Raw genomic sequence first — 25,128 nt, forward strand, 5'->3', positions numbered from 1 at the left:
GGGTTGAAGAGTGGGTGGTGGTAACATAGCAAGGCATCTACAGAATCTTTAAAGGTTGCCAAAATTAACACATACAAGGTATTCAGTATCAAAGTTTTCAATATTTGGCTCCATAAACACAATACCGGTTGCAAAAACAAAGCTAAGGATTTCATGCTGATTACTTAAATAAAAATTGTTTAATTATGAACATTTGGGAAATGAAGTTATGAAGGACTGACCAATATTGCTATGGCTTCCTAGTGTTCCTAGCATACTGTGAACACTGTGCCAGCATCTCACTGTGTAGAGCATTGTAGATCCATCTTTGGTAAACAGTCCTGAGGCTCAGTGTGCTTCGGGCAGATGGCTCCATGCAGAAGGAGGTCTCCCATCATTAAAGCTTATGGCTTTTAGCTTCACTAAGGAGTGGGCTTTCCAGTCCAAAAAAAGCTACCAGCATTGTCTGTGGAGAGGCTGATCAGGGATGTCAAGATTTTATCTGCTTTTAGGTATTTTCATAGATCAGCACTAGAAGATTTATTTCAGAAAATGAATAGGAATAATTCAAGTCATGTTAGTATTCAGGAAATACTGGATAATACTTCAGATTGGTCACAAAAATCTGTTTTTTCTTTATGGTTTTCTAAGATTAGTACTGAAAATATGCATCTCTTGGAAATTTCAGTCCTGGATTACTCCTGTCTGTGTCTGACTTTTTAACCTCTCCTGTCCATCCCTCTGACTGGCTGCAAACCATTTTTCTGCCTCAATTGCTTTATCTCACCATTTACAGGTCTCATAGATACAACTTCCAGTTGAAGCTTTGGCAACATAAATGAGAGCTATAGAATGACTATGGTATTAGAGCAATGAGTTGTATGTTCTCAAAAACAGAGTTTGAGGTCACATGATTTACACTAGAGTGGTAGTAGAACATATTCCCAGACAGCAACCACTCAACAACTGGTGAGCTCTTGGTATGACTACCATGTACCACCTGTTTAAGGCTTTTCAGTCATAAATTGGATAGTAGAAAATCTCATAAGGCTAATACATTGAATGCTCTGTCCTGCCCTGTTGTATGAGAAAAAGAATTGTTTATGAAGTAAATTCTGCACTTTAGAGTCTAGCATAAGAAGGTAAACAGGATTTAATTTTAATTTGTAAATAATTTAGATTGCAGCAGTTCAGTTGTTGTTTCACAAAAAAATCAATATTTGTACTGAGAAGAAAAGGAAGGTGAGGACAACAGGTATCCAGAGTTTGAAGACTTTTTCAGCATTGTATATAAGTCATTCCCAACTAGGAATCTAAGATGTAACACTGTAGTTACTCACTGGGTTGAAGGCAGATATGTTTAATCACAATACTCCTTGTGTTACCAGTGCTCTCACCTAATCTACATCTTTGAACTACACTCCTTTTCTTCACTGCAACTCTTCTGTTATGAAAATTCTAAACCATATCACTCTTAATGGCCATGCCTCACTACTAAATTAAACCATTACACATAGTGTTTTCAGGACACAAATTTATTTACCACTCATATTTGATTGCTAGTGTGGCGCCTGATGTATTTGCCTGGGTAATTTAATATTTTCCCTAAATGATCACTAGGCACACTCTTGGAGTTTGAAAATATCAGGGACTATTTCCACCAACTGATTTGGTCACAGCCATCCCACTTTAAAAAGCCCCAGAAGTCCTCAGAAATACACAAATAGTTTTTCCCATCATACTGAAATTCTTGTCTAGAGATTGTCTTGGATAGGTCACTTTGCACTCCTTTCTTCTCTCAGAAGTCCATCAGGAGTCATTCAGAATTAGATAATGTTATTCGATGTTAATTTTTAAATAGCTAACATTGGGATTGTGTTCTGCTTTCATTTCCTATGAAGGCAAAGCCAGGGGAAGATACAAAACTGAAGAAAAAAAATATTCCTAACATTTCTAAGTGAAACACATCACCACCAGCAGCAGAACATTAAACCTTCTTGATCTTCTGAACTTCCTAGATTTCCTGTGAACAGTAAGGTGGATGAAATTTCTGCCACCATCTAAAACAAGAAAGGAGCACTCTTTCCAGATTTACACAAATGAATATATTTGACATAAAATATGGTGTTATTATTAATTTTAACCAATCATATAAAATATTGTTAGATTGTTAACAAAAATGTAGGTGCAAATATCTGGTTTTCATTTATATGACACTAAAGCCTTAAGAATATTTACCACCTTGAAGAATGACAGTCTTTTATCCTATTATTCTCTTACCTTTCTTGTGCAATTCCTGATGTGAACAGGTGGAAAATGGCAGAATTGCTTCAACTGTGATGTCCACAGAGTCAATGATGTCAAAGTGAATAAATTTAAAGAAAAAACTTCTTTCCCTCCCTTGTTCTTTCCCCTTCCTTCCCCTCCCCTCCCAACAGTACAGAACAAACCATAATAGAAAAGGAAATATGGCAGGAGGTGTAGGCAGATAACATCTGGCTGAGGAGCTCAACTTCTGGAGCTCTGAAACTGCTTCTATAATGGCAAGTTAAAGACTACCTGGAAACATTCCCAGACACTGAAACACTGCACTGTAAAATTGTTAGCACAGACCCTGGAATGGCTTTGACCCTCTCCAGCTAACCCCTTCCCAAGCATTCCTAGATAATGTGCAGGAGTCTACATTGCTGGGGGATCATTGCCAGGAGGCAGTTTGGGTGGAGTTACAATTTAAACTAAAAAACCTTAATTTCACAGATGTGGCCAAACTGTGCCACTTGGCCAGCCCAGGGGTCTTGGCTCTGCTCAGTTTCCTGGTACAGATGTTACCTGAAATTTCCAAGATCTGTCCACACCTACAGTTGGTTCTGCCACAGATTAAATTCTGTTTTTCTGGAAATATTTCTAGGTATTCTTTTGCAAGTGCTCATGAGATTGCAATTCCAAAGTCATTTTGATATATATTTATAATTTCTGGCATATCTGAGTGTTTCACAGATAATTTTAACTTACCTGACTACACAAGATGTATAAGAGACCAGGATTATGAACATATTATGAAAGTCATACACAGATCTAGAATAAAAAGGTATTTTCATGGCCACCTTCCCCCCCACACACTCAGAAGCACTCAACCCCCTTCCACCTATGATTTATTTTTGATTCTCAAAATATAGCAAGGTCCATCTGCAAATCCTTTGCAGTCATACTGAGTCTATAATATAAGATATTTTAAGGAAAAATAATGATAAAGAGAATTTTCCAACTCTATTTTACCTCTTCCATAACACTGTGCAAATGAAATGGCTTATTACTGTAATTCCCTCATAAAGGTACTCTTGCCAGAGCTACAGCATCTCTGAAAACATGACTCAGCTACAGATATCAGTACTATGTGCTCAGATTTTATACTGATGTATCTGAGAACAGAAATCTTCCCTTATTAGTCATCCTCTTACTTTTAACCAGTATTGTCTATACTAAAAGTGACAACACTCAGATACAGGTACACACATAGGTATGCATTTGTTTGTTTGTTTCCTTTCCAGATGCAGTTATACTGACAAACACTTTATTTTTCTTTATAATCTTAATCTAACAAGAAAAAAATGAGTTAAGGTGTTAAAAAATACCGTTACTGCAAAAGGCTTTCTGGTATGTTTACACCAGTTGATCTATACCAAAAAAGGTCTTTAAATATAGACAAGTGATAATATTCATACACGCTGAATAAAGAGGAAAACTTCTGTTAGAGGTCTTCAGCATATTAGACTCAGTTTCAAAATATGTGTGAGGGAAATTGTCAGAGTAGTTTAACATGAAAAGTTTTGAACAGCTCATTTACTGTAATGAAGACAGAGTATAGGCAAAGCCTTCTTAAGGGTCTTTGTATTTCCAAGCGCCTTCAGCAGTTGCATTTATGCAAAGCAAGTGACAGGGGGGTTATCCATTGTATACAAAAGTACTTATTTTTTTTTTCCTAGTTGCATGCATTTCTGTTTCATGTGACAGATTCATCTCTGTATCTTCTGAGAGCTTAGGTTTTCAGAAGATCTTTCATCACCAAAGAGGAAGACATGTTAATACTGGTAGGTTTGCCATAGGATTTCTACTTTGGGATAGTAAAGTTCAACGGGTTGCACCAATTTAGCTGCTATATTGAGAAATACCACAGCATAATATTGGAAATACTGTATAAAAATGTCAAATTTTTGTCACTCTTCAGATGTAATTGATGTGCTTAGGATAACTAAAATTATCTTCTAAGCTATGAGACAGACCTTTCCAGTGACATGCAAATATACTCCAGAGGAAGGCAGTTTTATGAAAAAGCAAAAAGGAGACAGGAAGAGGAGAAATAAAACAACGGATAGATTTACAACTGAGATTCAGCTATAAAAATCTTGGGAACTTGCAGCCTAGGACAATTGTGACTTGCATCCTTGGGTGTTTCTTTGACTTGTGTCAGATTTGAAGTCAAGGAAAACTGTGGATACTCACTGAATGCTTAAATCTTGTACATTGTTCGGTCTTTCTTTCTCTTTCAAGCATCAAACCTAACAAAAAATCTTGCTATGCACATATAAAAAATTCCACTCCCACCAAACCTCCAATTTTCATGCTGTCCAAGGAGCTGAATGAAATTCCTTTATACATTTTTTATTCCTGATCCATATAAGTAACTTAATTTAGGGTAAAAATTAATTGGCTGGTCAAAATTTCTGAGGGGATTGCTTGCAAAAAAGAGGCATTTTATTTTAATAGAATTCACTGAACTCTGTTGAGCTGATTAATAACACTAATATATCCAGAAAGACTGAAACAAAAAGCAGCATATTTAAAGTAGAAGAAATTACTTTTCAGTTATGACTAGTTTGTGATCAGAAACCACTTAACTACAGGAACAATTTATGCAAGATTTGGGAAAAAAAAACATTAACAATAAATATTAGTTAAAATTGGAAAAAATAAATAAATAAGTCAATAAATTAGCAATCATATTTTTGCTTAAGTTAACCTCCTGTTAGGCAAAGCAGTGTGCTGAGAATTTTTCAAAGAGTATAAAAGCTATCCTCCGTATCTGGAGTTGATAACATGCTGTGTCTCATTGCACCGTTTAAGCAATAATTTCACTCCTATTTCTGTTTTTAGAGAACTGTGCCTCAAAGTTCCTGTAGCCAAATCAATCTATAAATGAGGTGAACTTAACAATGGAGGCAGCTAATAACAGAAAAAAAAATTCAAATAAATATCATAAATTCTCCATTAATATCAGTCTTTCCATCAGACCTGTGTGGCTATGAGAGAGAGACTAACACAAACAGAAGTTATCAAAGGTAATGCAGAGTAAAAATTCCCTGCAGCCTTAAAAATCCTGAATATTTCCGTTGGTAATCATCCACATCAGTCAAGAGAAGTTCAGTAGTGGAATGGAGAAACAGAAATTGTCAATTTTGGTTTGCATTTACATGGATGAATTTGACTCTTAGAGGACTGCAGAAAAGTATCTACAAAGTGGATACTTAAACTGTGCAACTGAACTTTGTTGATTTCTGTAAACCAATATCATGAAATGCTCTACAGCTGGTTAGAGCAGGTTAGAGCGGAACTCAGAAAGTCTGTAACAGTTTACAATATTTATTAAGAAAACAAGCAAAAAATTCTTAAAATATTTGTCATCACACAACAGCATATGTTATTAGGTCTTTTGTACTGTGTGACTTGATCAGAATTTCCCTCTGCTTAAAACTGCTATTTACATTTGCTTACATTTCTTAAGATGTCGACTGTTTAAAGCACAATTTGGATATTTGTGCTCTCAGAGAATATAACCTCAATTGGATTCTTTTTCCTTCCTTTGTAATGAATACATTCTCTTGCCTTTCTCCATACCTTTATTTTTTATATTTTTTTTCTTTGAAAAGCTTGCAATATTTTTAGGAGGTTTCTAGTGCTTCTTTGCCAAGGAATTTCATCAGATACCTTAATATCTCTGAGGAACTTGTCTGAGGACATGCAAAAAAGGATATATTTTAGCAAACCCCCTTGTGCCATGCAAGCCAGAAAAAAAAATTATGTAGCTTTGGCCTCATTCTTGTCAGGAGTAATTTTGACTTTGCTTTCAAAATGTTCATTCATCATTTGATCTATAGTCCACTCACTTTGGGGATGAGATGCTACCTGCATTTGTCTGAGCCTGTAAATTTGACAGGCGATCCATTTTTAGGCATTGTGAGACATTTTTTAACACTTCAGCTGTATGTCCCAGCTGGAAGCAAAAATACCAAATCAGTTATTCTTAATACATGCAAACAGAATTGTTTCTATTTGTCCTTGACAGAGTTTTTTCAGGGATGTCAATTTCTTTACCTATCAGTTTATTAGTAAAATCTAAGTATCTTTATCTAATGTCTCCAGCCAACTGCAAGTACAGCCTGAGATATCTAAATAAAACATTGTTTTTTCCTGTCATCTCAGCCAACATCTCCTCTAGCTCAGCCTTCTCCTGCCAACTACAAAAAGCAAAAAGAAATCCAAAATGTAACAAGTTCCCAAGCTATCCTTAGCATGAACTGGTATTTTCTAGATGACACAGAAGCCAAAGTTAATTATCACAGAATGGCCTCAGTTGTCACAGAATGGCCTCAGATGTATGTTCTCTGAGTTGTACTGTCATCTGTACAAAGATAGCTCTGATGCAATTTCTTTCTTGGCTCTAATTTGTGGTAAAGAAAAGTTTCACAGTTAAATACACTTGCCATCTGCACAGGAAAGTAAATCAGATCCCACTGGTAAAAATGTCTCCTGAAAAGATCCCTTTCAATCCCTTTCACAGTTTTGAAACTTTTTTGATATCTCCAGATCCCTTCTCCGATGGCATTTCCAAATGTCTGTGCTGGTTCTCTCTTTCTTATAGATCTAACAAAGAAATAATCTTGGGACATTGACTGGGCTCAAGAGATGGTTTAAAATTTAGCATCCCTTTCCCTAAAAGACACTGTTTGGGGATTCTTATTACTTCATCCATCTTTCTCTTCCCCCCGGGTGGCTTGGGAAGGACCATCCCATCTTGGCTCTGACCCTCCACTCCTGCTACTGTTGTTGATACTGCTGCTGACTCTCTGTAGTCATGATTGATGTCTTGCTGACAGGCACATAAATCATGCCTGTTCATAATGGTTAATGTTGGTATTTGCATGTATTAAGCATGTTTTAGCTCTGAGACACTTAGCACCATGTGTGCTGCATTCATTCTGCTACCTCAGGGCCTTGAAGGGAGAGGAAGGGAGTTTTCCATTTATAGATACTTTTGTTTGGGCAGTAGGGAGAGCAGAGACCATTGTTAAAAACCCATCCAGATGAACAGGAATGAACTCTGCAGCTGCAGCACAATTCTCTCAGCCTACAAGACCCTACAGGATAAATTGTCTGGCCGACAGCGTATCGGCAGCTGCAAACAACAATGCATCTGCACTACCACTGGATTTTGTACCATGTGCTGGGATATGAGTGCAAAAGAAAGATGTTTCTTAAATCCTGAACCTTTTAATGTTTCACACAGACTTTTGTGGATACCTGGCCTTTTACAGATGATTTTTGAAGAAGGTGCAATTTCAATTTTATAGATTTTATCACTATAATTTCTTCTCCCTCTGTTGGCCCAAAACCCCCAAGAAACTATTCTTATTATTTCATAATACAATTATCAGTCCTATGTTTCTGTCCTCTCCAAAAGTTCTCTGCAGGGAACAATTTGTCCCAGAATTTGGCAGCCTGGACAGCCTTCAGTTTTTACTAACCCTCCTGATGGGAATGAAGTTTTGGCAGCTGATGGAATCACAGAGGTATGTGAAAGTCAAGACTGAAGAAAATCCAGGCTCAAACCTCCAAATCTGCAGAGAGATTGTCCCTTTGGGGATCTCCAGTTCTTCGATAGTCCAGGTCATAGAGGCAGCCTGTGACCCTCCCCACGCAGTTGTAGAAAAGAAAGCTAATGTCATGAACCATTTCCTCCTTTGTCGACAAGGCTGTTTTCTTTGCAAAACTAGAACTGGAGAGCAGATCTACCTGGCATTATCGATTTGTGATGATAATCACTAGTTTTACTTTTTACTATAAAATAGTTAGCACAGTTGCTTGTATAGTTTTGGGCTTTGGGCTTTGCACTATTCCAAGAGATACTCTGCATAGTTTGCAGTTTGCAGCAGGTCAGATATCATTTACACATGATCAATTTTTCATGATGTAGTTTCTAACTTCCCTTTAGACAATATTAAGGAATCTGCATATGTTTTTGCTCTTCTAGAGGCCACCTTAGTATTAAGTGAAAAAAAAAAAATCACAATGCAGCAAGACATTGCAGTATGGACCCCAGTTTAAATGGGCATGTTTCAAACAAACTTTACAGCAGCAGTTGTAATACCAGTCCAGAAGAGGCATATGTAGTTAAAAAAAAAAAAAAAAAGAAAATAATTTTGTGGACATTTACAATCTATAGAGAGAATCTTCTTTTCAGAGGGTTACATTTTTTTGTTATTTTGCAAACATACTCATTGCTCTATAGTGTTTTTCCATTAAAAAATGGGCTAGATGACAGAGAAAAGTAGCCATCAGAAGTCCTTATGATGAAATAGGTCCAAATCTTCTGCTCCTGGGAGTTGAACCCAAGCCCTTTGGCATAGCAGAGAGCAGTGATTCTTGTAAATGTCAGTGCTGATTAATTAGGGGCCTGGCCTGAACATACCTATTGAAGTAAAACTGTCATTTATTTCAGAGGGGATTTTGCTCAATCAAAAAGAATTGCTTAAATATTATGTAGCTAAAACTAACACTGAATTTAGAAAATACTAGCTTCTGAAATAATGGAGGGCCATCCTGCAAAGAAATTTTTCCCAGGACAAAATGGCACAAGAACCATACTCCAGATGTTAGGAATATGGATTTTTCATAAGCCTCATTTAGACAGAATATATAATCCTGTTTCACTGAAGTTCTTCAGGTGTGGGACACCAACCCAAAGACTAAAATCTAAAACCTTTTGGTTTGCAAAAGCAACATGTTCAGCTGCCAAAGGGGGTATTGTTGTTTTTTACCTTCTTCTGTTAATTTCCAGGGTGCTTCAGGACAATTAAGAGATTTTTTTCTAGGGAGCATTACACTTTTCACATTAAATGACAGCTAAGGAACAGGAGAGGATCTTGGTCCATCTCATCTTGAGATTAAGAAGTGAGAAACCTACAGTGTGAATTCTTAGACAACAAAGAAATCATTGGAAGAAATCGCAAGTTCATTTTTTAAAAATGGAGATAGAGAAAGGGAGTGGGAAAATGAAGAAATATGATGAAATTGTCTGTTAATTTAACACATAAATATATGCATCTTAAATATTATACAGTTGCTGCGATTGCAACAGTAAAAGGTGATCCAAGAAGAAGGTGCCTGTCTTTTTTTACTACATGAACTCTGACTGTTTCTTGACTTACAAGTTTTATAAAGACCCCAAGGATTAAATCTTGCGTACTCCTGTGATCAACAAAACATGGTAAAGTTTAGACACCAGCCTTCCAAAAGGCTGAGACTTCCTGGCACATCTATAAGACAGTTTGCAGATGATACAGAATTGAGAGTTGCTGAGTGATCCTGGAGAGAGAAATTAAAGGACTGAGGAAAGAGGGGCTGGAGAGCAGTGCTGGGGAAAGGAACCTGGGGGTCCTGGTTGATACAAAGTTGAACACGAGCCAGCAGTGCCCTGGCAGCCAGGAGGGCCATCCCTGTCCTGGGGCATCAGGGACAGCATGGCCAGCTGGGCAAGGGAGGGGATTGTCCTGCTCTGCTCTGCACTGGGGCAGCCTCACCTCCAGTGCTGGGGGCAGCTCTGGGTGCCACAATGGAAAAATGACATTAAATTATTGCAGAGTGTCCAAGGCAACAACGATGGTGAAGGGCCCTGAGGGGAAGCCGTGTGAGGAGTGACTGAGGTCACTTGGTCTGTTCAGCCTGGAGGAGGCTGAGGGCAGAGCTCACTGCAGTTACAGCTTCCTTGGGAGGGGAAGAGGAGGGGCAGGCACTGATCTCTGCTCTGTCATGACCAGGGACAGGATCCAAGGAAATGGCACCAAGCTGTGTCAGGGGAGGTTTAGGTTGGATATCAGGAAAAGTTTTTTCACCCAAAGGGTGGTTGGGCGCTGGAGCAGGCTCCCTAGGGAAGTGGTCACAGCTCCAGCCTGACAGAGCTCAGGAAGTGTTTGGACAGTGCCCTCAGACACATGGTGTGACTGTTGTTGCTGTCCTGTGTAGGGCAAAGAGGTGGATTTGATGTTCCTTGTGGGTCGCTTCCAACTCAGAATATTCTGTGATCTTTTCTTTAAATTTAGGGATTTTTTAAAAAAATATTTCATCTCTTAGTATTTTAAGCCTGTTTCTCTCTCCCTGAAAGCATTTGTATACTTGTGCTTACATAAAACATTTCTGCAGAGGTGTGGAATATTTTAAGACACCTCAGAAATATTCTTCCCTGGATTTGCCAATAGCAGAAGGATTCAGCAGATGGCAGGATGTGGCCACTTCAAGACAGCCAAGAATCTGGGCCCCCACCCTCCTTTCTGAGCATGTGTAACCAAGCTGTCTGTCTGTCAGACAGTGGGAGAGAGACCAGTGTGGGAACTGCATGTACTATTGGAAAGCTTTTTAATGAATATCATTGCCATAATTAAGAAATTATCTTTCTGCATTTAAACAGAGGCCCCACTTATGTGCTGTATGAAATTCTTACTTTGCATCTCTGGAAATCATAGAATATTTCTTTGCATTGGCTAGGAACCCACATCTTAGCACATGCATTATGGCAAATATGAAAGGATTTTTTTTTATGATCCATTAAGATTAAGAAGTACATGCACCCATTGCCAACAAGCACACCATCTAATCAATCTTGCATTCCATTACTCTGTTTCATACTATTTTTGATGGGAAAATTCCACTGGGTGGGCTGTCATCTCTTTTATAAATAAGGAATAAAATAAACAAACAAATAACCCACTCACAAGCCAGACTGATTCTAAGGCTCACGAGATTCTCATATATTAACTGCCTACATCCCAAAGTAACATCTATTTTGCCTTTGAGTTCAAATGATTTCAATGAAAATTAATGGCAGTTATGCACATTTGGGAAAGTAAGGATAGACCCTGAAATACAATACTATTGCCTGGTTTTGATGGATTTGGAAGGCTTGCAACCCAGCTTTCTATCAGGGGAGAAATCAGTGATACAGAATATCTTAGAGTCATTTATTTATACTGTGTACAACAGAAACTGAACATAGGTGGTCATAGACTACATGCAGGCTAAACCTTATTTAAAAGTCTTAACCCAAAAGCCACTTTCAGGTTCTCAGGAAATAATTTTCACCAAGAACTAAATCTAATCAGAGAGCATAAGATAGGTTGAATTCCCTGGTTGTTTACAAAAGCTCCCTCATAAACCTGAACACCAAAAACTAACAGTACAACATTCCTTGAAAGTGCATGTATTCCTTGTAGACTAAGAAAAGGAATGTGTAAGATTATATTTAACATGACCACCTGGTGACTCCGCTCCTACTAGAACAAAAGAAAGCTAATATTTTAAAAGGTGCTTAAGACTCTCTGACTTTAGTGTAAGTAACTTTTATGTTCCATAAAGGATTAAACACCCAAGTCCAACTCACAAATAGGATCCAAAAGTGGCCAGAATGTAGCCTCCAGGTGCAGTGCTGCTGACATGAATACTCTTTGGGTGTAGAAGTGGAGTTCAGTCATCTGCACTGCAGGGATCTCTGTCTGAGCTTACTGCCAACACTCCCTTTTCCACCTGTGAAGACAAAAAAAAGCTTCTGAGGTGACAGTCATCTCATCCTGAAGTAAATACCTGAACTAGATGTGATAAGACGTCACTAACAATAAAAAATCTGGCATAGAGTACTGTCTGAGGCATGGTTTTCTATATTGCAGAGGTCTATATTTGGGTGAGATGAATCCCACTGTTTGTGTTTATGCAGTTTTCACATAGAGAACTAGAACAGTTTTGACATTAATGAGCAGCTTGTCATCTAGTTTGTGCTTGGACTCAAGTAAGCTCTGAAAGAAAGATCTCTCTCAAATCCACAGGGAATTGCAATGCTGGAGGCCTCTCAGGGAGCACTACCATGCTCCAACAAGAGAGGAGTCTCAACAAAATATTGCTCTGGCATCTTTCTTTCAAAACCCCAGGCAAAATCTCCTACTGTGACCAAGGCTCCCCGGCAGAGGGAAGGGTTGTGTTCCCCTTTACCCTGTGAGATTCTGGAATGTTGTCTCCCACTCTCTCCAGGAACACTGTAACCCTGTTCACAAAGCTCTGACCTTCTTGCTGGAGATTTCTATCAGGACAAAAGATTAAAACATTTCTTGAGCCAGAAAGAAAAAGCAGGTGTGACTCCTATATTTGATTGCTAGTTATTAAAGGCATAATTAGTTATTAAGGGCATGGGCAAAAGGAGAATTAGGTGAACTGAGCTACAGGCAGTGCTGTGAGAACTGTCTTACTGTTTGGCATGAGATAAATCTGGCTAAAGTGTATGAAATGCAAAAACAAGAAAAGATATGTCTCACAGGAGGAAAAGTATTTCATTTGAGGAAAGGAAATCAGAGGTAATACTGTAGTTTTGCAGTTCATGTCATTTTTAATAAAATCTGCAGGTGGCTTGCTTCTTGTGTAGCCTAATGCTACAGAAAGCAGCTAACTGTGAAAGTGTAAAATTGGAATAAACCAATAGAAAATAGGTCCAAAGTTTAGACATTTGACTGACTACATTCATCGAGTAAGGATGAGATTGCTCTGAACACAGCCTACATAGTTGGGAAATCTTTGCATGGGTCCTTTGAATTTCAAGAGCAGAAAGTAGGAGTCAAGTTTATTAAAGCAGATAAGGGAGGTGGAAGATTGTGTAGGAGTGTGCTTGAGCATGCTGACCTCTTCCAGACTTCCTTCAGTTAACTTTCTTGTGAGTCTTCAAATCCCAGAGGCTTTGGAGCTCAATTCTTAGGCTGTAGTAAAGTATTTAAGCAAATATTTTAATAGCTTTTCAACTCTTGTTCAAACACATGCATTGCTCAGCAGCAGTTCAAGGGTTAATAAAAGCACACAAACATAATTTATTATAAGTTTTTCCTTAATGTGCAGACATTTCCAGCAACATTTTAGCCATTTTGCAGCTCATACAACAACAAAAGGAACGGTTTAGGGTGCATATCAATTATGAAAACATTGGATTTTTCTGCTGCTTTGCACGGGAGGATCTCAGGATCTCACTTTCTGCCAGGAAGAACAACTTTCTCAGAGGTGCCCCTTCTTGTTAGGCTTGCTTTTACTCCATACCTGGAGACTGTGTAGAGTTGATTTTCAAAGTAAAGGAGACTTTTATATTCTCCTTGGACATATAGCTCTTTCTCTGGAAAAAGGAGTTCTATCCATATCAAAATTTGACATGCAGAAATGACAAAAAAAAATTCACTCAAAATCTATGGTGAATAAATATTTCTATTATGTTAATTAGAAATCAGATGAGTAAAGCCCTTGGGACTGTTCCATCAGTTTCAGCAAGCACTGAAAAGCTGCAGAGTGGTTTCTGGAAGGAATGTAGAAGTCTGCTGTATGGGAATACAGCTGCCTGGGGAATAAAGCACAATGTTTTGACCCAAGTTTGAATTTGTTCAGGACAGACAGACAGATAAGTATTACAATATTTCCCTTAGGGGACTTTAATTTGTTCCATCTACCCTCAGAAGGTGGTCACTACTCATCACTAGGTTGTCAGGTAGTCACTGTTAGTCACTTCAATGAGACCTTGCACAGGGCTAGTGAAGTAAATGGAAGGGATCTCCAAACTTAGGTGAACCTCAAAAGCCCTCCAAAGGCTCATGTGGGTCATTTCAGTGCCTTTGGTGTTTTCTGGGGAGTTGGCATCTCATGAGAGCATTCTTATGAGAGATCAGGTTGGCTAGAAAGAAATGTATGAGCAGCTGCTCTTGTAAAATCCCAGAAATTCAGTTTATTTTCTCCCAATTCTGGAACTTCAGAAAATATTATGGATTGAATTTAAAAACTTTTATTCAAAAATAAAAGTTCAGAAGTATCCTAATTTCATCCAATTTGACTTAGCAATAATCTCCCCCCCATGCCAATGGGCATTTATTGCTTAATTTTGTATGGACTGGTGGCAATGGTACTAGCTAAAGATTTCTATTTGTTCTCTGTGATGGAGATATTCCCAAACTTAAAGACAGATGCAATTTTGATGTAGCTTAAATTTGTACAGCTCCCATTATATTCTTTCAATAGATTAAACCCAGAACTTTAGATTAAAACAAGCCTTAAACCTGGGACAAATGTGAGCAGAATTTTAGACTCAGTTTTATTCACTTTAATCTTTCTATTTAATTTCTAAATTGCAATTTAAAAAAGTGGTTTGTTGTTTCATGTGTATAAAAGCTGCTGTGTTACAATGGCTTAAGTACATATCATACCTTATTCAGAGATATCCCCTATATTTACTCTGTAAACTTTCTCCCATACTGATTGTTTATCCTCAACTCTGTTAACAACAGAAAGTTTACCAATAAACACAGCACCTTTACTCAGATAGTTTAGATCAGGTATTTTTAAACTAAACTCCAATTTATGCCTCCTTTACCTTTACTGGAACACAGGTACCTTTACTGGTACCTGTACTGGAACACCTTGGCTAAACCTAGGCAAATAAAAATGGTGTAATGTTTCTGTTTAACTTCCTTGGTAGTAGAGATGAAAATTCTAGACTGAAATGATATTGTATGATATGAACCAACAGTCTGCCTAAATAGTCTTTCCCTTTGCTTTTGGCTGTCTGGATCAACTCCTTGATGAGTTCAGTAAAAAAGTACAAAACTGATTGTAATCTTCTCTATGTTAATTTTACATGAGCAAAATTTTGCTGGCTTTGATTATTTTATTTCTGAGCTACCCCAGTACAAGATTACTGAGGAGCTGAAGATGTCAGTCCTTGTTGGTGTAAACACCTGTATCTTTAGTGAAAGGATCATAGTCATGTACCTGTAAACAAAGAGAGAAATAAAATTTTCTGTTTGTTTCTAATCTCAGAGTAACTGTTTACACTGTCTATTTAAATAAGTAAGTTGATGTATAATTCCATAAATAATAAACAGACATTCCAGGTACTTTGCCAGGAGGAGTATACTTAGCAAAATGAAGGAATTTTGAAGTCCACCTGTAAAATTATTTGTCCTTATAAGCAATAACAGGCATATGTTCTGCATCATATTTGGGCCCAGTCTCTGTGGCCCAGAACCAAAGTAAACACACTTTTCTGATGTAATTGTTTATTCTAGTTGAATTAGTGCAACACAGTCATAGCTGTGAGAAACATTTTATTTGGATCAGCTCTCAACCAGAGCTCAGAGAGGTTGCCTACCTGGCAAATCAGCAACAGTAGCTTGTTTTCACAAAGTCCTCCAAGTTTTTTACTCAGAGGAGCATATAAAAACATTTTAAAGCATGGGTTGTGGTCCTTCTCCAGCTGACACTTGAGTAAATCAGAAGTAACTGCAGTGAAGTCAAATGCAGCCCTCCCCGTGTATGTGAGATGGGCTTTATGTTCCACTCCTTGCTCTTTCCAACTCTGACGTACTTGGCACTCAGAAGAATGCACTCACACACTGCTTGCACACCACAGCTTTTTTCTCCTCCCTTTATTTCCTTGGTGTTGGCCACCAGATGAATATGTGGCAGTAGTGACAATAACTGGAGCCCTCTACCTGGGTGCTTCACTGGAAATACCTGCATTGCCCTCACTACTTCTTTGGATTGATGATACAACTACTTTCACCCTTAACTGTCCTCATTCACATGCTAAAAAGGGAGGGAAAGTAAGAAAAGGATCTAAAAAATTTTACCCAGCACATGAATACCATGTTCTTTATACATTATAGAATTTTGAAGAAAAAAGTGTAAAGTTAAAATGGGAAGTTTTTTTTTTTAGAGTTTTAAAATCTCAGGATAAGCTTCTAGAAATACTAAACTCAAAAAAAGCTCTCTGTTTTGACTGTGGGAAGCTCACTATGTTTTAGGAGGATTAAAACCACATATGCGTCTGTAGATAAGTACATTAAGAAATAAATAAGCCACAAGTAAGCAACAGAGGTTGGGAAACATGGGAGTAAATACATGAAATGCTGGTTGACTAAAGTTATTTTCAAAATTAGGGTGATATCTTGCACACATTTTCAGGTATGAAAGGGATTGCACAGTTCAATTTATTAATGTTTATGTGGGGTTTAAATATGGAGGTTCTAACTTTTTATGTATAATTTTTGGAAAACAAACAAACACTTTATCCTTTTTGAGGGTCATTCAAAAGTGAAATAAAAAAGTTTTAAATAACTAAAAATTTTCCAGCCAGTTTTTTTTTCTTTTTTACCAGATTCTTGAAAATGTTCCACTTTAATTCTAATATGAATTATTACTATTCACTCCTTCCCCATTATGCATAGAGGTCTGTTACGCACACAACTAAAGCAATCATGAAAATTTCAGATTATATTTTACTAGCAACAGAAGGACTGAATGGAGAAAGAAGTTAGGAAAGGAAGTGACAGGAAAGAAGGGGGCAGTTGTAAGTCTAAGGCTGTTTCAATGTGCTTTTGCTGTACTTCAGTAATGATCAAGTAAAGTGCAAGAACGAGAGCAATTGGTCACAGGGTTTTTTGGCATGATTGCCTGAAGATTGAATGTAACGTTTTATCACAGAAATTCTAATTGAGAAATCTCACTGGCACAGTGTGTGCACATGGAAAGGAACTGATGTAGCATTTCTCTATACAGTATTCCCACGTGATCCTCAGAAACTCATCCAGTTATTTAACAGATAAACTATATCACTTTTTTTCACATATACAAATAACTAATGCTGAAAGCTATCTTTCTTCTGTTTCCTATATTGTTACACAGGTGGTTCATTCATTGAAAACACCCTCTGCTGTTCCAGATAAATTATTGTACAAACAAACAATGGAAACCTCTGCCCTGGCAACTGAAAAGAAAGATCTCCAGCTTTATTCACTCTTTCCAATCAAATCCTTCTGTGAATCAAAAAGAATTATCCATAAGCCATTTTAAACAAAAGATGTACATCTGGAAAGAGATTACCTAAGCACAAATGTACAGCAGAAATCTGCGAGTCACAAAATTATAATCTTTCTGCATTCTTAAAGTCTTATGCCAAAATGTTTTGCTTATATTGTAAGTTCCCTGTTTGGCCTCTTCTGTCTCTACTCTTTCATGAAATGGACTTTTCAACATGAGGAGGGCAATCTGGTTCTAGATATTTAGCTGGATGGAGCAGCCTGTTCATTTTCATCCTCTGGGTCATGCTGATCTTCTCTGGTGTAGATGTGACACTAGCCAATATCAAATCAGTCTTTCTGTTTGCAATTTCTCTTTTAAAAACATCTTTCACATCTTATTAGTTTTCCACTCAGCCAATAAAAGCTACTTATGCATGGAGCATAAGCCTTTCAGTACTACTTATAACCTGATTTCTTTGGGGATCAATGGCAGAATTCAGTGTATTCAACTTCTTCCTAAAACTCACCCACCGAAAAATAGTAGATGCCTCCCTTCCTAGCTGAAAGTCTCCCACAGATGCTTTGCAAATTTTATTGGTCATGTGATGCCAGAGATGTCTGCTGTGTCTGCACAGTGCTTGACTCTTCCCAACATGGTGAGCGAGGACAGAACAGTATAAATTCTGCCTCACTTCTCCTCAGAACTAGAACTTCCTCTTGATTTTAATGAGTGGTTTCAGCCACGTTTGATACATTTTTCAGAGATGAAAATTTCACATGCACTGTGAAAACAGACACCTTGGTAAAGGTAGGAGGTGTTATTATTGCTGCTGAAGGAAATGACACAAACTCTACTTTCACTAGAAACCAGAGAAAAACTTCATGTGGCCTGTGCTCATAATTAGTCACTGCAGGATGCAGAATACTCTCCTCTAAGGACTATGTGATATCTAATAATTTATTTTCCCTCACTTTGGAATATTCACAGCATCTCCCTCATATCTAAGGACCATAATGAGTGAATTAATGCTATATCATTTGTATCTTTCATCTAAAACTGTGAGTCAACCATGAAACACAAACCTGTCAGAAAAAAGGCTTCCTTTTCTTGACTATCATGAAATGATCTCTCTTAAGTACTTCAACCACACTTATTAAAGTCTAAAAAAAAGAAAACATTTTTTTTTCCGGTATGCAATAATTCACTGAAAAAAGTGGAGTGAATTAAAAAAAAATTAAAATGAGAATGTATGTAACTGGAGAGATTGTCTTGTGGTGAGGAAATAAAAAAAGGAAGGCGTAACACATTGATGGAAGTGTACCTACTGGAACTGACATACTCAGCATTGATAAAACTGTTTTCCCAGTAGAAACTAGAATATTCCACCTTGGCTATGCTGTATTTAGCAGTCATAAACTGGACTTTACTCATGTGAAGGGGATAATGCAGGATGCCCACACAAACTATGGGTTGCATTCCCTTAGAAATTCCAAAAGAGCAGGAAGGGCAATAGTGGCTCTCCACACCCCTCAAACATCTCAGTGATTTTGTCCTGTGATTAACACTCCACAAACTCAACTTTTTCAATTGTGAGAAGAAGCCCAGTAGAGGACTTACCTGTGATTTTAAATAGAATGAATTAAAAACTACCTTAGGAAGAAGAATCAGAAGATCAGTGCTAAAATAGCTGGGGAACCATTGGAATAAATACTAGGAATAAAAATATGTTTGGAAGTGGTATATATATTTTATGATGGAGTCCTGCTAAAATGGGCAAGGAGAAAGAATCTAATTTTCTTTGCATTTTATTGAACAGGGTAGCCAGAAGTACTCCCACATGCTCTAGAATACAGATAAAAGCCAAGGCTGGAGTACCACCAGTGTCAGATATTAGACTGGAAATCAGTCAGTCTTTGATTTTCCACAGGCCAACTGTACAAATTTTACAGGAGCACAAAATGAGTTTCATTCCATTCTTCCTCAAGGTCTCAAGAGGCCTTTGAAAAGAGTTAGGAAATGTTTGCAAGGTGGTGTGCAGTTGCACCTTTCATAAAGAGGAAACAGAAAGCAAACAACTGCCTGTGCCATAAAACAGCATTTTACCTCTTTGGGAGCATTCTGCTGTGGTGTCTTTGAACTCTGTCAGCTCCAGCTCCCACTTGGAGGCAGCCAGGCCTTCTAATGGAAGTGTCCAATTCTCCAGCATGGTGTATGGTAAGAATGGATACATTTGAGTGCCTGTAGAGAAGTTCTGTCTCTGTGGCATATACTCACAGGAGAAGTAAGAATTTAATGCAAGAACTGTAGTTTACTACATCCAAAGCATTTAGACAGAAGTTCAGGACTTATTTTAGGTGAACTGATTGAGCTTACACATTCACCAAAGACCCATACTTTGAAACTCTCATCGCATATTTTGTCAGAGTGACTCGACTTTGTTTTACTTCACAGGCAGAGCACTGAAATGTTTGAAGACCTGGCCGGAATTCTTTTACTCAATGGAACAAATAATCCAGTGACTGGTTTTGTGTTTAGTGTTTGTTTCTGTAGTAGAATCTCATTAATAAATATGATTACTGTTATAGCTTCTTGGATTAATTAAAAGGGATTAATGTCTTTTCCACAATATTTCTTGATTTTGTGGAAAGTAGCAAGACTTAGACTCCTGCACCCATCTTTTCTTATGTATCTGAGATATCTTGTAATACATCTGCAGAGAGCCGTTGTTTTCAAATGCAGTCACTTCACTGAGCTTAAATTTTATTATGTGTACACCAGGTGGATAAGTGCTGTTAAGAAACTACTTTTGCAGTTGTGTTTTTTGGTGATTGTTTTCCTTCCAGATTTATATTCTACATACGTTCATTATTAATAGAGAGAGAAAAACGCAAAAATGTGAAGACTCTGCCCTTTCCTAAGTGTTCATTTTGGGATTGTATCAGGGGTACATTGAACAGCCTTGCTTCAATCCATGAATTTATGATGATATGAAATACAACTCGAACTTCTATTATAATATAATCCTCATTCCCTTCATGACAATATTTTTCTGCAGATTTAGACCTTTTTCCTGTGGGGTGACGGGGATATATATGCCCACTTCCATCCCCTGTACAATGTGGCATCCATCAGGTGATCAGACAAGCAGTGACTGAGTACAATCAGCTCCTTCTGAAATCAGTGCCTGAATGCTTTTGCTGGGCAGTGGGTGCATGATCTACTCCCAGGGTAACACATTGTTTGGTCTTCTCATCTGTCTCCTGGCCGTTGACTGTAAATATGGTTTCAAACTCCTTTCCATGTTAGAAAGTGAACTGGGCAGCTATTTGAAGTCCTTCTTCTGCACCATGAGAAAAGGCAAGCTCCTATTAATTTATCAAAGCAATTATTTTCCATTAACTATTCCTTTTGTTGCTTTAGAGGTAAAACTCTATTTTCCCTCAGGAAAACTTAGCAAGAAAATGTAAATAAAGCCCACAGCAGAGGCAGATCCAGCGGCCAGCCAGCTCTGTTGTTTAGGTGCTAACACATTGTTTGGTCTTCTCATCTGTCTCCTGGCCGTTGACTGTAAATATGGTTTCAAACTCCTTTCCATGTTAGAAAGTGAACTGGGCAGCTATTTGAAGTCCTTCTTCTGCACCATGAGAAAAGGCAAGCTCCTATTAATTTATCAAAGCAATTATTTTCCATTAACTATTCCTTTTGTTGCTTTAGAGGTAAAACTCTATTTTCCCTCAGGAAAACTTAGCAAGAAAATGTAAATAAAGCCCACAGCAGAGGCAGATCCAGCGGCCAGCCAGCTCTGTTGTTTAGGTGCACCGCAGGAACAGAACTCGGTGTATTTCAGTGTATACTCAGCTCCATCATGCCGATGCAGAAAAGCAGCCAGGAAATGTTCGTGCGTGAGCCGAGACAGGGAGGAGAGGTGCAGGGGATCACCAGGTGGCGCTGGAAGATGCTGCGAGCAGAGCCGAGCCGAGCCGAGCCGAGCCGGGCCGGGCCGAGCCGAGCCGAGCCGAGCCGAGCCGAGCCGAGCCGAGCCGAGCCGAGCCGAGCCGAGCCGAGCCGAGCCGAGCCGGGCTGAGCCGAGCCGAGCCGAGCCGAGCCGAGCCGAACCGAGCCGGGCCGAGCCGAGCCAAGCCGGTCCGGGCCGAGCCGGGCCGAGCCGGGAGCACGGCGCTGCTCTCCATGCTCTGAGGGTCGAAGGCCGTTGTTTGAAAAGCTGTCAGGAGAAACATCAAAGGTGCCTTCGTGCTGCAATTTCCCCTGAGGGGCTGTTCTGTTTCCCGGACACTGTTTCCTGGGAAGTTGGTTTTGAGTGGAGGTTTCAGACAATAGTAGAGTCATAGAAAATTTGTGTTGGAAGGAACATGAAAGATCATCTAGTTCCAATCCCCATGTTATGGGCAGGAGCCTTCCGCTAGACCAGGCTGCTCAAAGCCCCAACCTGTCCTTGAACACTGCCAGGGAAAGGGCATCCACAGCTTCTCTGGGCAACCTGTGCCAGAGCCTCACCACCCTCCCTGGAAAGAATTTATTCCTAAAATCTGACCTAAACCTAGTCTCAGTTTGAAACCATTCTTCTGTGTTATATCACTGCACACCCTTGTAAAGCGTTCCTGTCCAAAGTTCTTGGAGGCCCCTTTGGGTACTGAAAGGCTGCAATAAGGTCACCCGAGGGAGCATGTCTTGCTTGGGTGTTCAGCATCCTGATGGTAAAGGCTTGGGGCACGAAACCTGGGGCAGGAAGCCCTTCTTCAGCAAAAACTCACAATGGGTCAGCAGGGAGCAGTAAACCTTGGGGTCTGGGCCTTGGACCTGCCTGCCTGAACCTGCCTGTCTTGCTGGTTAACTTACCTAACAATTAATTATAAATGGCTGAAAATATTGGATCCTCTGTGGCTGAATAAATTCTGGTCAATTTTGTGATCGAACTATTTTGTATTGCATAATGTGCTATGCATTAGTGGTTTTTTGTTGGTGGTGTTCCCAAACACCTTGCAGCCTGATAACCATATGTGAGACTTCTACTTGAGTGCATTGAAATATTTCAATTTCAGAATTAAAATTAAAAAAAAAAAAAAAAAAAAAACCAAAAAGAAAACCAAAACAACCCCCCCAAACATCATCTGCAATTCTGCAATTGAACCGTCCCCAAAATACAATAGAATTATATTCTATGCATATTACTGGGGACCAAAAGGTGAGAAAACTGTTTATGTATCTGAAACTATTTGAGAATCACCAGAGTTCAGATGACCTTCCTTGTGACACAATATGAGTACTTGAGGATATTTTTCATGCTTAATTTTCAATTAAAATGTAGTTTTTAAAATTCTGTTGTTGTTGTTCATAGAATCACAAAATATGCTGTGTTGGAAGGGACCCATCAGGATCATTGAGTCCAACTCCTGGCCCTGCACAGCACCGTCCCAAAAGTCACACCATGGACCTGAGATTGTTGTCCAAACACTTCTTGAGATTTCTCAGTCTTGGTGCTGTGATCACTGCCCTGCAGAGCTGTTCCAGTGCCCAACAACCCTCTGAGTGAAAAACCTTTTTTAACTTTTTCTGATATCCAACCTAAACCTCCTCTGATCTGAGGCCATTCCCTCAGATCCTGTCCCTGGTCATGACAGAGATCAGTGCCTTCTCCTCCTCTCCCCCTCCCAAGGAAGCTGTAACTGCAGTGAGCTCTGCCCTCAGTCTCCTCCAGGCTGAACAGACCAAGTGACCTCAGTCACTCCTCACACAGCTTCCCCTTAGGGCCCTTCACCATCTTTGTTGCCTCCCTTGGACACTCTCTGATAGTTCAATATCTTTCTTACATTGTAGCACCCAAAACTGCACACAATATTCAAGGTAAGGCCCCCCCAGTTGTTTAGAAACATATTTTGGGGAGAAGTCAAAGAGAAATTTGAAAGCATCCTCTTTTTCTTCTGTTTGAGAAAATAGATAGTATCCACTTACTTTTAACCTTTCATAGCAAATATTTACTGTTTTGGCTATCTATAGCAGTTAACTATAACAGGACTATAACAGTCTCCTGCCAGCACTTTAAAATGAACATATTTCTCTGCTCTCTTTCCTGTTTCCTAAGAGTTTGTGCATTCTTTTCTAGTCACAGTTGGTTGGAGAGTCTGATTTGTGTTTAGTATTAGTGCACTGAGAAAAAGTGCCACCTCTCACATTATTAAAATCACTCCCTGCATTCTCAGGGGATCTCTATACGTCTCTGCTTCTTGTATGACCCCTCTTGATCCTGTTTACCTTGTAAAATTTGACTGGATCCCAGCTCCAAGGGCTGTAGTAGATGTACTGTCTCATTTTAACTCCTTGATGACCTCAGAGGAGTTCCTGTACACAGATATGCACATGCCCATCTGGGGCTGCATCCAGGGAGGTGCAGAGCAGCATGGCTCTGCTCCAGCAAAGCACTTAAACCCACTGCTCACCCAGAGCCACTGGGCTCCAGCCAAGAGGGAGGTGCTGCTCCTGACCTGCACTCTGCATTGCATTCAGATTTATGGCCAGAGCTGGCCATAAATAGGTAATCCAAACAGGGTGCTGATTTTGCATTGAAATGGGTTATTCACAAAGGTTCCCTCAGTCTGATAGGGTTACTCCCAAAGGCTCCCCAGGGAAGCACACCTTGCTTCTCTCCCTGAAGAGGACATGTCTAGAGACATCAGGCTTGTGATGATCAAGTGACGCTTTATGAATACTCTCAAAAATGTCATGCAAATTGTATTTTTCTAGTTGGCTCCAGTTCTTGAACGCTGGATAATGCTTCTGAAGTCTTCTGAAGCATTCCAGCATTTTCTAAAGTGTTGCTGTTTCACTTAATCCTCGAGAAGATGGTGTAGTATATTGAACCATGGGTTTTGCTGAAACTTCCTTTCAATGCTGATGTTAAAGACAGCTTTATCCTTGCAGGTTTTCAATTGTTTCTCCAGTTCACTGGGTGAGGGATGTGACTGTCATATCTGTGTATCATAGGAAGTTGATTCTTTCACTAATGATTTGAGCAAAGATGATGCAGGTTTCCAAGGTGTTAAAGTAGCTTTATACCTTTCAGCAATTTTTACCTCAGCCAAATACAGTGACAAAGTTTGTGTTGAACAAGTGAAGAGTAAGATATTAACACAGACAGTGGGCTTACAGCAAAGGTGAAATCTAGATGATAAAACATTAAAATGTTGATACATGACCCTAGGATAATTTTTAGTATAAATTCATTCAAGACTGTGTCAGAGCATCTATTTTTGTGTATTTTATACACTCCATATTCTTGATTTTAAGTCTATTCTCTTCAAAACATTCTTAATTTTGTTCAGTGTGCAGAATTAAACTGGGAATTAATCCTTTTGGCATTCATAATCCTATGGCATGAAGATTACAAAAGGAGAGGACAGGATATTGGTGGACTGAAAGGCTGAAGATGATTGGTAGCAACTGGCTTCTAATAGTTCTGATGTGATACATGAGTGTGCTGTGCTAAGTGCAGGAGTTCAAGGCAAGAGGATAAATTTAGGAGATTGCAAGCATCTCCTAGCTCTGTGTGTGGATTTTGATAATTTGTTGTAGTTGTGGCTAGTTCTTTTCAAGACAGTTTTCTGGTGCTCTATCTGATCAGTTCCTTCAGCATATAATACATATTCCTTCCATGAGATGATAACTCTAGCATCTGGACATTGCTTCAAATAAATAATCATTTTATTTGGCAGTACTTGTCCCTCACAGTCAGATTATCTGGTGGTCTTTGTCCCATGTGCTTTAGTCTCATTTTAGTAAAATTCAGTCAGAAGCTTTAAATATTCTTCATCCTGCCTGAACTCAAGTCTAATCAAAGAAAAAACATGCAGGTAGTCAAAGTACTTATTTTTTGTTTCTGTGCAAAGTATAAAACTATTGACTTTTGTCTGCTGAAATATGAAAAGCATATTTTCTTATACTTATTTTGACCTTGATTTTAGAATCAATAGACAATTTTTAAAAAGTCAAATGGTA

The 25,128-nt window shown here is 38.8% G+C and overlaps 1 long non-coding RNA gene across 1 annotated transcript in view; it reads left to right on the plus strand.

Annotated features, from left to right (window-relative positions):
- The window catches only part of LOC118685104 (uncharacterized), a 63,547-nt gene extending 43,853 nt beyond the window's left edge, over positions 1-19,694 (plus strand). The window contains exon 3 of the long non-coding RNA XR_004979925.1: positions 19,570-19,694. This is a non-coding gene — a long non-coding RNA (uncharacterized LOC118685104). The remainder of the gene's footprint in view (positions 1-19,569) is intronic.
- The last annotated feature ends 5,434 nt before the right edge of the window (positions 19,695-25,128 follow it).

This window comes from Molothrus ater, chromosome 3 (assembly GCF_012460135.2).
Source record: "Molothrus ater isolate BHLD 08-10-18 breed brown headed cowbird chromosome 3, BPBGC_Mater_1.1, whole genome shotgun sequence".
In the NCBI taxonomy this organism is placed as follows: domain Eukaryota; kingdom Metazoa; phylum Chordata; class Aves; order Passeriformes; family Icteridae; genus Molothrus; species Molothrus ater.